The sequence below is a fragment of the Bos javanicus genome, chromosome 22 (genome assembly GCF_032452875.1).
Source record: "Bos javanicus breed banteng chromosome 22, ARS-OSU_banteng_1.0, whole genome shotgun sequence".
Taxonomy (NCBI): domain Eukaryota; kingdom Metazoa; phylum Chordata; class Mammalia; order Artiodactyla; family Bovidae; genus Bos; species Bos javanicus.
Genome location: NC_083889.1, coordinates 52,611,381 through 52,626,530, shown reverse-complemented (window position 1 = coordinate 52,626,530; position 15,150 = coordinate 52,611,381). Strand labels below are relative to the sequence as shown.

Sequence of the window (15,150 nt, the reverse complement as noted above, 5' to 3'; positions counted from 1 at the left end):
GCGTGAAACCAGCGAGCAGTCGAGGACAGGCAGGGGGCAACAGTGTGATGGGGTGTTCATAAAGAACATTCGGGAAGGGCCAGAGAGGAAAGGGCAGCGGTCACTGGTTGAGGCCACAGGAAAAACAAGCCAGGAATGGGTTAAAAAGGCTGGCAGATGGCAGCTGCCCCCTGGGTGTGTCTGGAGGGACAGCCCCTGCCAGCCGCACGGTGCCAGGCTGTGCTCACACAGCTGCCCACGCTTCACCAGTGCACACGGGGCCTCTGGCCCCCACAGCCACCCCTGGGGTCAGGCATTATCATCCCATCCAGACAACGCCAACGAGGTTCAGAACAGCTAAGGAGCTTACTCAACAGTTCACAGCTAATAAAAGACAGGTCAGCTTTTAAACAGAGGTTTCTGATTGCAGCACGCCCCCAAAACTCTTTCAAATAAACAGCCTCAAGGCTTGGGAGTGCTTTCCGCACAGGAGCCACCGAAGGATCACCACGTCCATTACCGAGTGAGAAAAGTAACAAAGCCACCGACTCTAGGGCTGCAAAGACCTCAGGTCCAACAAGAACTACATCCAGAGGCCCAGGACACGCGTTCAATCAGAATCTTGCAGGGTAAGACCCAGGAATCTGCATGTTTCAAGGGCTGGCCCACTCTGGGGTCACGATTCCAGTGAATGGCCCCAGCTGAGGAGCCTCTGAGTCAGACCACATCCCTCCTCTCAAAGAGGATGACCAGTGGGGGGAAGTGACCTGTATGAGGCCACCCCAAGCTGCCTGAGGGCTTACTGTGGTCATAGGGGTGGCCTCTGCATCAGAGTAGACAGGATGAGAAGAAACAGAGAAATCTCTCATACAACATAAACACAGGCCACGAGAGACCCAGGCAGAGCGCAGCATGAGAAGGCCAAGAGCTGGGCTGGTCTAGACCTGGGGTCTCTTGATTTCAATCAGACTGGTATGTTGTCTATTTTATCACGTTGCCTGGAGCCACGCAAGAAGGTGACTGGAACTTGAATTCCCAGGTCATTCTATGGGCTGCCCAGTGCCCACCCACACCCTTCTCTTACTTGGGAAGGCTCCATGTGGAGTCCTGGGAGAGGACGAGCCAGCTTCACGCTCTAGAAGCTGAAAGTGCCCACTACTCGCTGTCCCAGCAGGGAGAGGGGCCAGCAAACAGACTTCTCTCTGGAAGTGTTCGCAGCAAGCAAGCTGCTGTGTCTAGACATTTGAGGGCAAGCCCTTTTCCTGTGAAACGCTGGGCTTCTTTCTGACTGCCCATCTCCAAGGTATGCTCTCTTTTCTTTAATGAACTAACCAGCCAGAACAGATTCCTGTTGCTTGCAATTAAGTACCCTGGCTTAATGTGACCACATATAAGAACAGCACAAGAACACATCATGAGCATCACTTTAAGCACTCCAAGTTTCTTAAATACCCTGACTCATCTGATCCACAGGGAAGCCCTGGATACAAGCCAGGCAAAGGTCCTGAGGCCCAGTTTGCAAATGGAGCAGCTGGGCTCGGAATGTAAAGTGTTCTGTGGATGTGTTTCCAGAATCCCACCAGGTCCACCACAAAGGCCGACGGCAGATGCAGGCAAGCCAAGGGTCTCACCTGGGTTCCTCTCACTATCCCACTATCCCTCCATCCCAAACTGGAGGTGAGCTTGAAATGTGCAGGGCCCCCACCCTGGCACCCCGGTTCAAACAGCAAATTCTTGACAAGTCAGCTCCCAGGCTAGTCAGCGGTTTACAGAGCAACAAAGTGCGCTGAAGCTCCTAGGAGACTAGAAGCTATTTTAACCTCTGATCAGCTGCTTCTCAGAGTGTCACAGTCTGAGAAGTACAGGGAAGACAGCTGTCTCCTCTCTGGTGTGATCTCCAAGTGATAAAGTCCTCATTAAAACCAAATTTAAACTACAAGCCAGAAGTGGCACATTTATTTGTGGGGGAAAAAATTGCTTGAACAAGGTCTTTCGGTTTTCACCTACACATATTTCCTCTGGAAGCAAAGCAGTTTTTCTTTTAACCATGTGCTGGGCTGAAAGGTTGAGAAGCTGAACCGCACAAGGAAGCAGAGCTGTGGGACTCCTCTGAGTTCGTGGGCCTCTCTGAGCAGCACTTTCCAAAAGTGCAGAGGGGTGTTAAATGAGGGAGCGTCTGTGACGTGCGGAGCTCTCTGCTGTGGCCACACCATGAACAGTAGGCGCCGACCACGATGATGATGACGGCGACGCCGGACGCTCTCACCTGCATCCTGAGCACGAGGCCCCTGAAATTCCATCACCCAAGTGAGGCCTGCTCCCCTCACCCCATCGCTGAAAAGGGGCACATGACTGACCCCACACGCACGCCTCTCCCCTCCCCTCCCTTCATCCCGAGGAGAACCTAGGCTTTGCCCTTGAGCTGACCACGGTTTAGAAGGGCAGCTCCATCATGCGTGCAGGGGATGTGAGTCCAGGTCAGAAAAGCCAGCCGCAGTGTGCGGGGTTGCTGGGGCGGGGGCTTCCACAGGCGGTCTCCCTGAAGTCAGACACCTTCCCACCGGCCTATTTTGCTCCAACCCCACCCTCCTTCTCCCAAGGCTCCAGACAGCCAGCCCCTCACACCCCTCCTCAAGGGTTTTTGCAGCACCTCCACCAGGTCAGAGTTAGGCCGCCTGGAGCACAAAGCCCAAATGAAGATGTGACCCACAGGCCAGTCAATAACATACAGGAGATTCACAGTGGGTCCAGGACTCCCTCCTCCACACTCCCTCCTCCTCACCCCTCCTGCGAGCCCACACAGCTCTCTTGGGGCACCCCCCAACACACACTCCGGCCCTAGGACAGTGCACACCAGTCAGCAGGATTGCAACCGGTGTGCACAGGTCCATCGCCCTACTGGGCCCAGCCTCGCTGAAATTGGCCCCCATCACAGGCCCAGCACACAGCCGGCATTCCTCAGCAGGAGTGAGGCGAGGGCTCGGAAACTTGCTGCTCACCCCAGAGAGCCTGGCTCGCAAGGACTCCTGGACCCAGGGCAGGAAGGCTCTGTCAGCGGAGAACTGCCTCTCCAGCTGCCACACTCACACACACACACACACACACACACTCTCTATTTAGTATTCAGATCGTGCATGCATGCGCGCGCGCACACACACACACACACACTTCTTTTTTAGCATTCAGATCGCCCTGCCAGACCCTGTGTGCAGCCCTGCCCTGAACACGAGGAGAGGTGGGTTGGTTGGAGGGAGACGGAGTGCTGTCCTTGAAAGGACAGCCACTCGCACTTTCTCTAGACAGAGCAGCTCTTGAGAGCCTGGAGTCAATATAGCCCTGGAGTGTAGATTTTACTCCCCACTGGGAGTCGTTACCATAGCAACTGTTTCTCCTCTAGGAATTCTTTCCAGAGTACAAGCTGTTGCTTCCTTCCACAACAAAACCGGGGAGAAGCCAGGCCGCCCAGGAGTGAGGGAAGGGCCCTGGAGGAAGCAGGGCCAGCCGTGACCCCCAGCCACAGCGAGCTCTGCCACGGGGTCTCCCATATCTCTGCGGGGGCTTAGAAGCTAGACACGCGAGTCCTCCCAGCTGTTCAGGGTTGTGTGTGCTGGGGGGAGGGCAGTGTTGAGGGCGTGGGGCATGGGGTGTGGGGTGTGTGTGCTTTGGGGAATTATGGGATGCGTACAGGGGTGGGATGAGGGGACTGAGGGTTGGGAGTACAGGAGGTGTGGGCGTAGTGTGGCGGGTTGCTGTTTGGGGTGTGTGGGGAGGTGTGGGGTGCAATGATGCAAGAGGGTCCACGGGGGTGGGAGGTTTGGGGGTATACTGTTGTGTGTATGTGGAGGTGAGTTGGGGTATCTGGGGGGGTGGGAAAATATGAGGGTGTGTGTTGGGGGGAGGTATTCTTCAGTATCCCAGGATGAAACATGGGGCATATCTTCTCCTGAAACAAGAACACAGAGGGAAAAGGGGGAAAGAGATGCACTGGGAAAATGGGACTGACGCACACACATTACTGCTGTGCTGTGCTTAGTCTCTCAGTCACGTCCAACCCTGCGACCCCATGGACTGCAGCCCGCCAGGCTCCTCTGACCATGGGGATTCTCCAGGCAAGAATACTGGAGTGGGTTGCCATGCTCTCCTCCAGGGCACCTTCCAGACCCAGGGATTGAACCCAGGTCTCCCGCACTGCAGGCGGATTTTTACCGTCTGAGCCAGCAGGGAAGCCCAAGCATACTGGAGTGAGTAGCTTATCCCTTTTCCAGGAGATCTTTCCGACCCAGGAATTGAACGGGGGTCTCCTGCATTGCAAGTGGGGTTCTTTACCAGCTGAGCTACCAGAGAAACCCATACACATTACTACTATATATAAAATAGGTAACTAATAAGGACCTACTCTATAGCACAGGAACTCCACTCAATACTCTGTAATGGGCTATATGGGAGAAGGATCTAAAAAAGGGTGGACATATGTCTATGCATAACTGATCTTCTTTGCTGTACACTTGAAACTAACACAACATTATAAATTAACTAGACTCCAACAAACAAATTTTTTAAAATAATAATAATAGCACAGATCGCATTTCAATCCTGGATTACAATACTTAGTACCACAGAGCAACCACATCCTGCTCCAAGGGTCAGCAGGCGTGAATGGAAAACACAAAGCCCAAGTTTAGACAACTGACCTAGAAGCAACTGTTCGAGGCAACTCGTATTTCTAGTCAGAACAGCCCCTAGTTGCTCCAGAGTATGGACAGAGTGGATGGAGTCTAAGTGGCTTTGGGGAGCCAGTTGACAGGCCCCCGCCCTCCTCATGAGTCCGAAATAAGTCCCTTTTTGTGCACAAAGCCAACAGGCTCAGAGTTATGGGACACAGAACGCGCAAGACAACTGCCCAGGCCATGAAATGTCTAAATCCTTGTCAAAATAAATCTGAGTTGTCCCTGCTCCAAGGAGCTGCCTATCTCTTGGGGGGCTGGCATGAACTGGGACTCAGTAACATTTAAAGCAAAAAAAAATCACTACTACTATTATTATAATAACTACCACTACTCTCAGATGCTGCAGGGGAATTCCCTAGTGGTCCAGAAGCTAAGACTCTGCTCCCAGTGCAGGAGGCCTGGGTCTGATCCCTGGTCAGGAAACCAGATCCCACATGTCACAACTAAAGAGCCCACGTTCTGCATCTAAGACCTGGCACAGCCACATAAATAAATATTAAAAAAAAAAGTTGCGGGAGATTAGCAGTATGTCTTATCAAGGACACTGCATGCCAACCATTCAGAGAAAAATAGTCTTCTTTCTAAAAAAATAAATAGTGCTGAGTCACTGATATCCATATGGGGAGAAAATCTTGACATCTACTTTAAACCACATAAAAATAAATTTCAGATGGATCAGCAATCTAAAGGTGATAAAACTAAATCTAAATCAATAAATCTAAAACAATAAAACTTTTAGAATACAACACAAGGGGATATCAACATGACCCAGAGTATGCAGCCATTTCCTAAATGGGCCACGAAGCATTAGCAGAAAAAATGGATAAACGGGCCTATGTTAAATGAAGATTTTCTCTTCATCAAAGAATGTGATTACAAGCAAGAAAAGTCAAGATCCAGAGAGACAGCTATAGTACACATACAGAACAAAGGACCCGCTCAGGACTGGAATAAAGAACTCTCCAAAATCAATAGGAAAAAGTGCCAGGCAACCCAATGGATGGCATCATCGATTCAATGGACATGAGTGTGAGCAAACTCTGGGAGACAGTGAAGAACAGGGAAGCCTGGTATGCTGCAGTCCATAGGGTTGCAAAGACTTGGACACAACTAAGCAACTGAACAACAGCCCAATAAAAGGCATAAACAGGCACTTCCCATAAACATAAGAAAAGATACAGAATTTTATTAGGAAGAAAATGCAGATTTAAACCACAAAGGGATACCCCTACACTTCCATCAGCAAGGCTAACGTGAAAAAGACTAACCATACCAAGTACTGCTGGTGGGAGTGTAAAACGGTGTAGGCACTTTGGAAAACTGTTGAGTAAGTGACAGTCGCTCAGCTGTGTCCGACTCTTTGGGACCCCATGGGCTATAGCCTGCCAGGCTCCTTTGTCCATGGGATTCTCCAGGCAAGAGTACTGGAGTGGGTTGCCATTTCCTTCTCCAGGGGATCCTCCTGACCCAGGGATCGCACACAGGTCTCCTGCACTGCAGACAGATTCCTTACTATCTGAGCCATCAGGGAAGCCTACTATTAAGAGACATTTCTAAGTATAAAGACAAGTCAAGTTGAAAATTATCAGCAGATACATGTTTGACTTTATCTTATAATCTATAGATAATACATTAAAATGTGTAATGAATCCATACACCTTTTCCAAATACCTGAGACAGAAGTAGCAATAAAGTTATACACTGTTAGGCAGTATCTAACCCCCTCTGCTGTCTAAGCTCGGTACCCAGGGGATCTCGTCTAGGGCTTCGAATCCTCCTACACAAGAATCTCTCAGCAGAGCAGATGCCTGCCTAACAGTCTCTCTCCACTTAGGTGTCTAATAGTCATCTCTGAACTAAAGTGGCCTAAACTGGACTCCTGATTTCCTCCGCAAGACCACTCTCCCCTGGACTTATCTCAGGAACAAGGGCCCGTACCCACCCCTTACCCGCCCCTCCCATGGAAGCCCCTGGAGGCAGGGAGGCAGTCTTATTCACAGGTTAGATCCCCAGGGTCTGACAAACAGCTGGTACTCAATAAATACTTGTTGGGTGGCTGGCTGCAGAGTTTCTGCAGTTAGGAAGGGCTCCAGGAAAAGGAGTGTTCCACTTCCTTTTGTCAAGGGGGGATGTCCAGGGAGTGATCCGGGATTTCCAGATAAATACCGTATCAGAATCATCTGGGGAACTTCAAAAATGCTCAGATTTCTAGCCACTATCCTAAGATCCCGACAGGAGGTTTCGGATGGAGCCAGGGAAGAAACTGCAAGTTGTGTCCCCAGGTGATCCTGGGGCACCAGTAGGTGTGAGGACCTCTGACTGATTCAACACCTTTATTTGACAAATGAACAAGTCAGGGCCCTCTGAGGGGATGACTCAATCCAAGGTTTCAATACTGGTTCATCAACAGGTGTCTGTGTGGGGAGCCCAAACCTCCCACCCACGAGGTTCTCCCTTTCACTGGCCTCTAAGACCTCAGGGTCCGAGCAGAGGTGGGGAAGTGAAGATTGGTCCTTAGGATGAACGGGTACTGCACACTTCATTGAGGGTGCAGCTCTGCAAATTCACTTTTTCTTTTTTTGGTTAATCTCAACCTTCTGCACTAAAAATGAATTCTATTGATACCTTCAAGGAATCAGGGCTGGGCTGAGTAGTCAGGGGACCAGGAGGATGTCCTCTTTGCTTCCGCTGGAAACAGGGTGGGCTCTACCCACTGTCACCCAGCAAAGAGGGCTGGAGGACCACCTGAACTCCCGCTTCCAGGAGGGCAGTAGAGACAGGACAGACGCCCACACTGGTAAAAGGCCCGTGTGCAAGACTTTAAGATGGACTCTTTTGGACCCCTTCTCTGTGCTCCTGGCTACGGACAAGGTCTGGATTTTACAGACAGAGGTAGGGAGGTCTAGAGCTTTAAAGATTTGCTCTCATCCGAAAGAGGTTATGAGTGGAGCTGAGATTTGAACCGGACAGTCTACACACACAGAGCACATGCTCTCTGCTGTGTCTTGTGGATCCCTCCAGGCAACCTGGTGGCAATTTCTGTACATGATGGGAAGGTGACCTCTTCTTCAGGGGGTGAGGAGTGGAGAGGGACACAGAGCCAGAGCTTAAGGGACCACCCGGGACTGACAACATGACAAAGCACAGACATCAGAGGTCCCTACAGCCCCAGGTCTCCTGACCTATTAAATAGGGAGTAATCAACATCTATCTTAAAGGACTGCTTCAGGAATGAACAAGTCATGAGACCCTGTAAGCGGTCATGTAAATGTTGGGTCTGCCAACCTGCAAAAGGCTGTCAACCCAGGAGACATGACTGCCTCAAGTGACTTAGCAATCAGGCTGCTGGGCATGGGGATGCGGCCATATGGGGTGGGGACAGAGACAGCTTTCTGAGAGATGAGCAGGTCACGGACAAGTTGGACTACCCCTGCCACCCCAGCTCGCTCGTCTCTCCTCCATCATCCCTCGCTTGCTGCCACCCTCTGCTGCCCACAACCCATGCAAGCCCTTCCCTCCAGCTCCCTCTTATGCCCTCACCCCACACTGGCTAGGACTTTACCCACAACACCCAAGTCAGAGAGTTTCAACTTGCTCCCCTCTGCCTTGGCACTGCTTCCGCTCTCCACATGCACGTGTCTTGAGTGTGAAGATCACAATTGTACCACCGAATGGTCAGCATTCAACTCCACTGGGTGCACACTCAAAAGGTCAGGAATATACATCGGCTGGAGATGCTGGCCACAAAGACTGACAACTTCAAAGCCTTCTGCCCCAACTCTAGACCCCGAGGCTGACGTGATGGTCACCTGGGTTGCCACCTGCCCTCTCCCTCTTGGCTCTTAATAAATGGGCGTTCAGGTGAGACACTTATGGTCTCTTATAAGTTGGATGAAATGGAGCAAGCCCTCCAGAGATACACTGTTCTATAAGGCAGTCATACGTTAAGGATGGCTGTCTAAATATAAATTAATCTGCATTCGTGCTAAGTCGCTTCAGTTGTGTCTGACTCTTTGCGACCCCATGGACTGTAGCCCACCAGGCTCCTCTGTCCATTGGATTCTCCAGACTAAAGAATAGTGGAGTGGGGTTGCCATGTCCTCCTCCAGGGGATCTTCCCAATTCAGGGATCGAACCTGGGTTTCCTGCGATTCCTGCATTGTACGTGAATTCTTTTCCACTGAGCCACCAGGGAAGCCCATGGAATAAAATTAACGCATGTTAGCCACATTTCAAGGGTTCAAGAGCCACATGTGGCTCACTGCTGCAGCGCTAGACGGCAGATTGTACGGAGAACACTGAACAGCGCTGCTCTGCTCTCTCTAGAGAGAAAAACAGGAACTGCTGTTGAACCTGAAAGCTGACAGCCAAACCTTGGGCCTGAGGTCACACCCAATCCCTGAGGGGCTGGCTGAGCAGACAACCAGTCTCCAAGTCTCAGGGCAGAAAGAGACAGTCCAATCCAGGCCAAATGTCAGAAGAACCAACAGCCAAGGGGCGAATGTTTGTGCCAACTGAATCACTTTTGGAAGCCTCCAACTGGCTGCTGATGAGGATGAGATTAGAGAAGAAAGTGGCCTCAAGGTGCCCTGGTGGCCAGGACGGAAGAGAATGACATAGAGCTTCATCGACAGCCTTGAACTGTTCACCTACTCACCTGGCTTAGAACTTCTGGATGAGCATCAGGAAACGAGGTTCCAATGCTACAATACAGAAATATGTGCCCGGGGAAGGCTGGCTGCCCTCCCAGCCGGAAGCCCTGGCTCTTGTAGAACTTGGCCACCAGACTGCCCAGCGGCACTTTTAGACCTCATTCCTGCCAACTGTGTGCTGTCAAACCCTCTGGAGCATCCCCTGCTGGCCTCTCTGTGCCCCTGATGTCCCCACCTCTGAAATGCTCCCCTGGAACATTCCTTTCCAGCTACTTTAATACTCCAACCTCAGTCCCATCCATCACAACTCAGCTCATGTTCCACTCTGCCTTCCCGTGAAGCATCTCTGGACCCAGCCTGGCTTTCCCAGGAACCCCAGGAGCACGGTCGAATATTGTATGTGGTCTCTCCACCTGTCACCCTGGACTGGCTGACTTGCAGGATGCTGCTACAAGTGAGGCTGCCCCTGAATAAAAGCCCCCTCTAGCAGAGGGTCTTGCTTGAGCTAGAATCCAGCAGAGTTACTTAGGCTCCAGGACCTTGGGCATCCCAGCACCTCTGAACCCCATCTTGTCTTGCCCCTTCTCAAATCAGTGGCATCACATGGGCTAGCAAGGAAGCACTCTGGAAAACTGCCAAGCTGCACAACCATGATGGAGCTTTACTACTGAATAATACACGGAAACTCTGTGACTGGAACCTTGAGTCCGTCTGTCACACTCTCAGGACGGATTCCTCCAGACGACACTACATTATGAGTTTACAGTCTTGTGAGGGAGAAGATACACCATGAGGAAAATCAACCTCATGCCTGAAACCATGATACCTCCAGCAAAACCATGCGCACAGATGGTATCAATGAAGGACCTACCACTGAGTCTAGGGGCCAGCAGGGAGCCACCCCCAAGGGGCAGACAGGCACTCTCCACCAACAGGCTGAGGCAGTGCTCAAGCCTGGAGTCTGCCCCACAGCGGCCTCATCCTCACATCAGAGGAATGAACTATAAAAGCGGGGCACCACTTCCTCTCTGGGTGAGGAGACCCCTCGCTTCCTATCTGCCAGCAGCAGGCAGGCTATACTTCCTTCCCACTCACAGGTCCCACAGGAAATGACTGTGGGCTGGAAAATTAACTCTGACTGTAGACTCTTGACTGTCTTTTTCCCAGGCATCTACCCCAACAATAACGTCACTCAAGAACTGTGAAGATTAAATATGACACTAAAACCACAGGTAACAAAAGGTAAGAAAAGATAAATCGGCATTCATCAAAATTTTAAGAACTGTCGTGGATCAACGGACACTACCAATAAAGTGAAAAGACAACCCACAGAATGGGAGAAAATACTTGCAAATCCCATATCTGACCACAGTTTAATATCCAGAATATGTAAAGAAATCAACCACAACTCAACAGCAGAAAGACAAACCACCCAATTAAAAACGGGCAAAGGACATGAATAGCTATTTCTCCAAAGAACATATACAAATGGAAAATCATAAAAAGGTGCTCAACAGCAATAATCATCAGGGAAATGCAAACCGAAACCACAATGAGACACCACTTCACACCTACCAGGAGAGCTAGAATTTTTTTTTTTTTAAAGGAACATCACAAGTCTTGGCAAGTATGTAGAGAGGTTGGAATCCTCGTGCATTGCGGGTGGTAGTGGAAAATGATACAGCTGCTGTGGGAAGTAGTTCGGCGGTTTCTCAAAAAGTTAAACACAGAATTACAAGTAATTCCACTCCTTAGATATATACTCAGAAGAATTAAAAACAGGGACTCAAAGATTTATACACCAAAAAGTACACCAATATACCAATGGCAGTATTAACCACAACTGTCCAAAGGTGTCCATGAACAGATGACTAGACAATGTGTTGTGTGTATATACATAAGGTGAGTGTGCGTGTGTACATATATATATATGTATATAATGGAATATTATTCAGCTTTTAAAAGGAAACTGTTACATACTGGAATGGATGGACCCAGAATTACAAGCATTATTTCACTAAGTGAAATAAGCCAAATACAAAGAACAAATACTGAAAGATTCCTTTCTATATGGGATATTTACATTAGACAAATTCAGAGAGACAGAAAGTAGGTTAGCAGCTACAAGGGGCTGCGGTAAGACAGGAATGGGGAGTTATTGCTTAATGGCTGCAGAGTTTCTGTTTAGAGTGATGAAAACGTTGCAGAAATAGTGGTGATGGTTGCGCAACATTTGTGAATATATTTAATGCCGATGAAAAACAGTTAAATGGCAAATTTTAGGTCACCCAGATTTTACCAAAATAAAAAAATATATCAAAAAGAAAGAAAAGGAACTGTGGCAAATAAGGCCACACCCATCCTTGCTGGTGTGAAGAAGGGCCAGAATCAGGACTAGTTAGGGTCTTAACCAGAAAAGATTAAGGTATGTGGGCAGCTTGGATTGAGGTCTATACTCTTTTGCCACTGTTGTTTTTGGGGGGATGTAATTCATAAAACCTCAAGGAATCACAAATACATAGGAAGGTTTCTCAACCTTCCCCACTCTGCCTCAGAGAAACCAGTCCCATTCAGTGAGTAAAGACAGCCACCCCGTTCTTGTGTCCCTCCTCACCCCGGCGCTCATTTAGGGTACCTCCTCGTTACCTGACAAATAAAACCGCCTCATGTTTATTGGTCTCGGTGCTTCTACCTACAAATTAGCCCTCTTCCTTCTTCTCAAGGTTGTCATCAACACCAGATAAGATAAGCCAGGCAGGTGGTATCATTAACCATGTTAAATCTGAAAATACTGTTGCCTTTAATAAAGAAATTAAACTGCCAGAGCTACTGAGTAAAACAGGAGCACCATCTATGCCCCATCTCTCTTCCTTCTTTCCTTTTCTTCATAACACCATCTCCATCTAACGTGAGATACATTTTGCTTGACTGTGTGCTCCCCCAGCTAAATGGAAGCTGCCCGGGGCACAGGCTTCTGTTTGCTTGGTTCACTGTGGCACCTCCAGCGTCTGAATGACTGGTGCACAGTGCACGCTCAATAGACATCTGCTGAACGAAAGGAGTACTAGCTCTAATAACCCATGTGCAGACAAACCAAACAACATTTCATCGCCTACCACTGCTGCACCATTGACACCACTGTGTGGAAACTGAAGAATCAACTAAAAATTCTAACTTCCCTTTGTAAGCGGGAAAAGGCTTATATGAGTGGAATAGTCAAGAGCTCCTAGCTAGACCTGCCAAAAAAGGACGTTCAATGATGACATGATCTTATATGCAGAAAACCCCAAAGAGTCCACCAAAACAGACAAACAACCCAGCCAGATAAAAACAAACAAGAATAAAAATAAAAACAAAAAACTCAGGAACAATAACAAATTCAGCAAAGTTCCAGGGTACAAAATCAACTGATGAAAATCAGCAGCACTTCTGGCAATGAGCAACCTGAAAGGAATTTAAGACAACAACTCTATTTACAACAGCACGAGAATGAATAAAATACTGAGGAACATTAATACCGATTTACCAACGAGGCCGAAGACTTGTACAGTATAAACTAGAGAGCACTGCTGAGAGGAATTGAAGATGTAAATAAACATACAGACATCCCTTGCTCTTGAACTGGAAGACAATACTGTTAGGATGGCAATACTCCTCAAAATGATCTATGGATTCAGAGCAATCCCTATCAAAATCTCAATGGTGCTTTTTGCACAAACAGAAAAAATAAAAGTAAATCCATATGGAATCTCAAGGAATCCCAAATAGCCAAAAGAATCTTGAAAGAGAATGAAGTTGGAGGACTCATTCTTCTTGATTTCAAAGCTTACTACCAAGCTACAGTAATCAAAACAGTGTGATACAGCCCTAAGGACAAACAACAGACCAATGGGACAGGAGAGAGAGCCCGGAAATAAACTCCTGCATATATGGTGAAATGATCCTCAACAAGGGTACAAGGAACATTCAATAGAGAAAAGGACAGTCTTTTCAACAAATCGTACCGGGAAAGCAGGACCTTCACATGCAAAAGAAAGTACATTATACCATATACAAACATTAACTTGAAATGGATCAAAGACCTAAATGAAAGAGCTAAAACTATAAAACTCTTAGAAAAAAACAGAGGAAAAGCTTCATGATCTTCTATTTGACAATGGTTCATTAGGTGCAATACCAAAAGCAGCCTCAACAACAGAAAAAGGAAAATGACCATCAAAATTTAAATCTCTGCACATCAAAAGACATTATCAGAAAGTAAAAATACAACCTTGGGAGTGGGAGAAAATATTTACAAATCACCTATCTGATATAGGCTTAATATCCAGAACACATGAAGAACTCCTACAACTCAACAACTACAGTCAAAACCCAATTAAAAAATGAGCAAAGCAACAGCAGAAAGAAAAAAAAAAAAAATGGGGAAAGGATTGATAAACACTTCTCAAAAAAAAAAAACAACCACACAAATAGCCATAGGCACATGAGAAGATGTTCAATATTACTAACCATCAGAGAAATGCAAATCAAAACTATAACCACAATTAGTATGTATATAATCAACAACACAGAAAATAAAAGGTGTTGGCAAGAATGTGGGGAAACCGGAATCCTTAAGCACTGCCATTGGGAATGTAAAATGATGTGGTTGCTATGGGAAACACAGCGGTTCCTCAAAAAATTAAACACCGAATTCCTGTAGGATCCCCAAATTCTCCTGGATATAAGTGCAAAAACAGAGACCCAAATAGATGTTTGTACACCCTCTACATACTTACAACAGCTAAAACCCAGAAGCAATCCAACTGCCTGCTAACAGATCCTGACACATGCTACAACATGGATGAACCCTGACATTATGCTGAATGAATAAGCCGCTAAACAGAGAGACGAGTACTACATGATTCTACTTATATGATATCTAGAATAGTAAAGAAACAGAAAGAATGGTGGTTGTCAGGAGCTGGGGAGACAGGGGAAAGAGACATTGTTTAAAGGGCACAGATTTCCATTTGGGATGATGAAAAAGTGTTGGAAATAGTGGTATAGTTATATAACATTCTGAATGTCCTTAATGACACTGACTTGTACACTTAAAATGGTAAATTTTGTGTTTATGTATATTCTACACAACTTTTTTTAAAGCAAAGGGAAAAAATAGGCTCGTATTTTCAGCCCATTGAGAGAATCCCTCTTAAAAGCTGAGTTTTGGACTTCCCTGGTGGCTCAGTGGTAAAGAATCAGCCTGCCAATGCAAAAGATATGGGTTTAACCTCTGATCTGGGAAGATCCCACATGCTGCGAAGCAACTTAAGCCCGGGTGCCACAACTATTGCGCCTGTATCCCAGAGCTCCACAAAACGAGAAGCCACTTCGAAGAGAAGCCCTGTGCACCACAGAGTAGCTCCAGCTCGCTGCTGCTAGAGATAGGCCCACTCAGCAATAAAGACCCAGCACAGCCAAAAATAAATATATAGTGTATTTAAAGGTCAGTTTTCTGATAGCCTAGGCCTCCTTCCCATTGTAAGGGGCATTCAGGATGCTGTTTTGTTCTTTGTATTCTGCCCTCAAACCCAAATTTCAATCATCTGGGCCCTAAATCTAAGCCAACAGCTCCAGTCGACTAGCTAATGTTTATAAAATTGAGGTCCTAAAAAAAAATAATAATAAAGTTGAGGTCCTGAGCATGCCTGGGCCATGAAGTTTGCAGAGATGACTGTCGGACAGGACCGAAAAGTTGCCAATAAACACAGAAGGCAATTCTGCTGGCTTTCACTCTCTATTACTTCCCC

The 15,150-nt window shown here is 47.6% G+C and overlaps 1 protein-coding gene and 1 long non-coding RNA gene across 3 annotated transcripts in view; both read right to left on the bottom strand.

The window, feature by feature from the left end:
* The window catches only part of CCDC12 (coiled-coil domain containing 12), a 38,924-nt gene that overhangs the window by 22,253 nt on the left and 1,521 nt on the right, over positions 1-15,150 (bottom strand). The window lies entirely within an intron of this gene.
* On the bottom strand, positions 1,907-5,982 carry LOC133235457 (uncharacterized). The gene is made up of 2 exons (XR_009732558.1): positions 3,270-5,982; positions 1,907-2,267 (listed from the first exon to the last, which is right to left on the bottom strand). It is a non-coding gene; the product is annotated as an uncharacterized LOC133235457 (long non-coding RNA).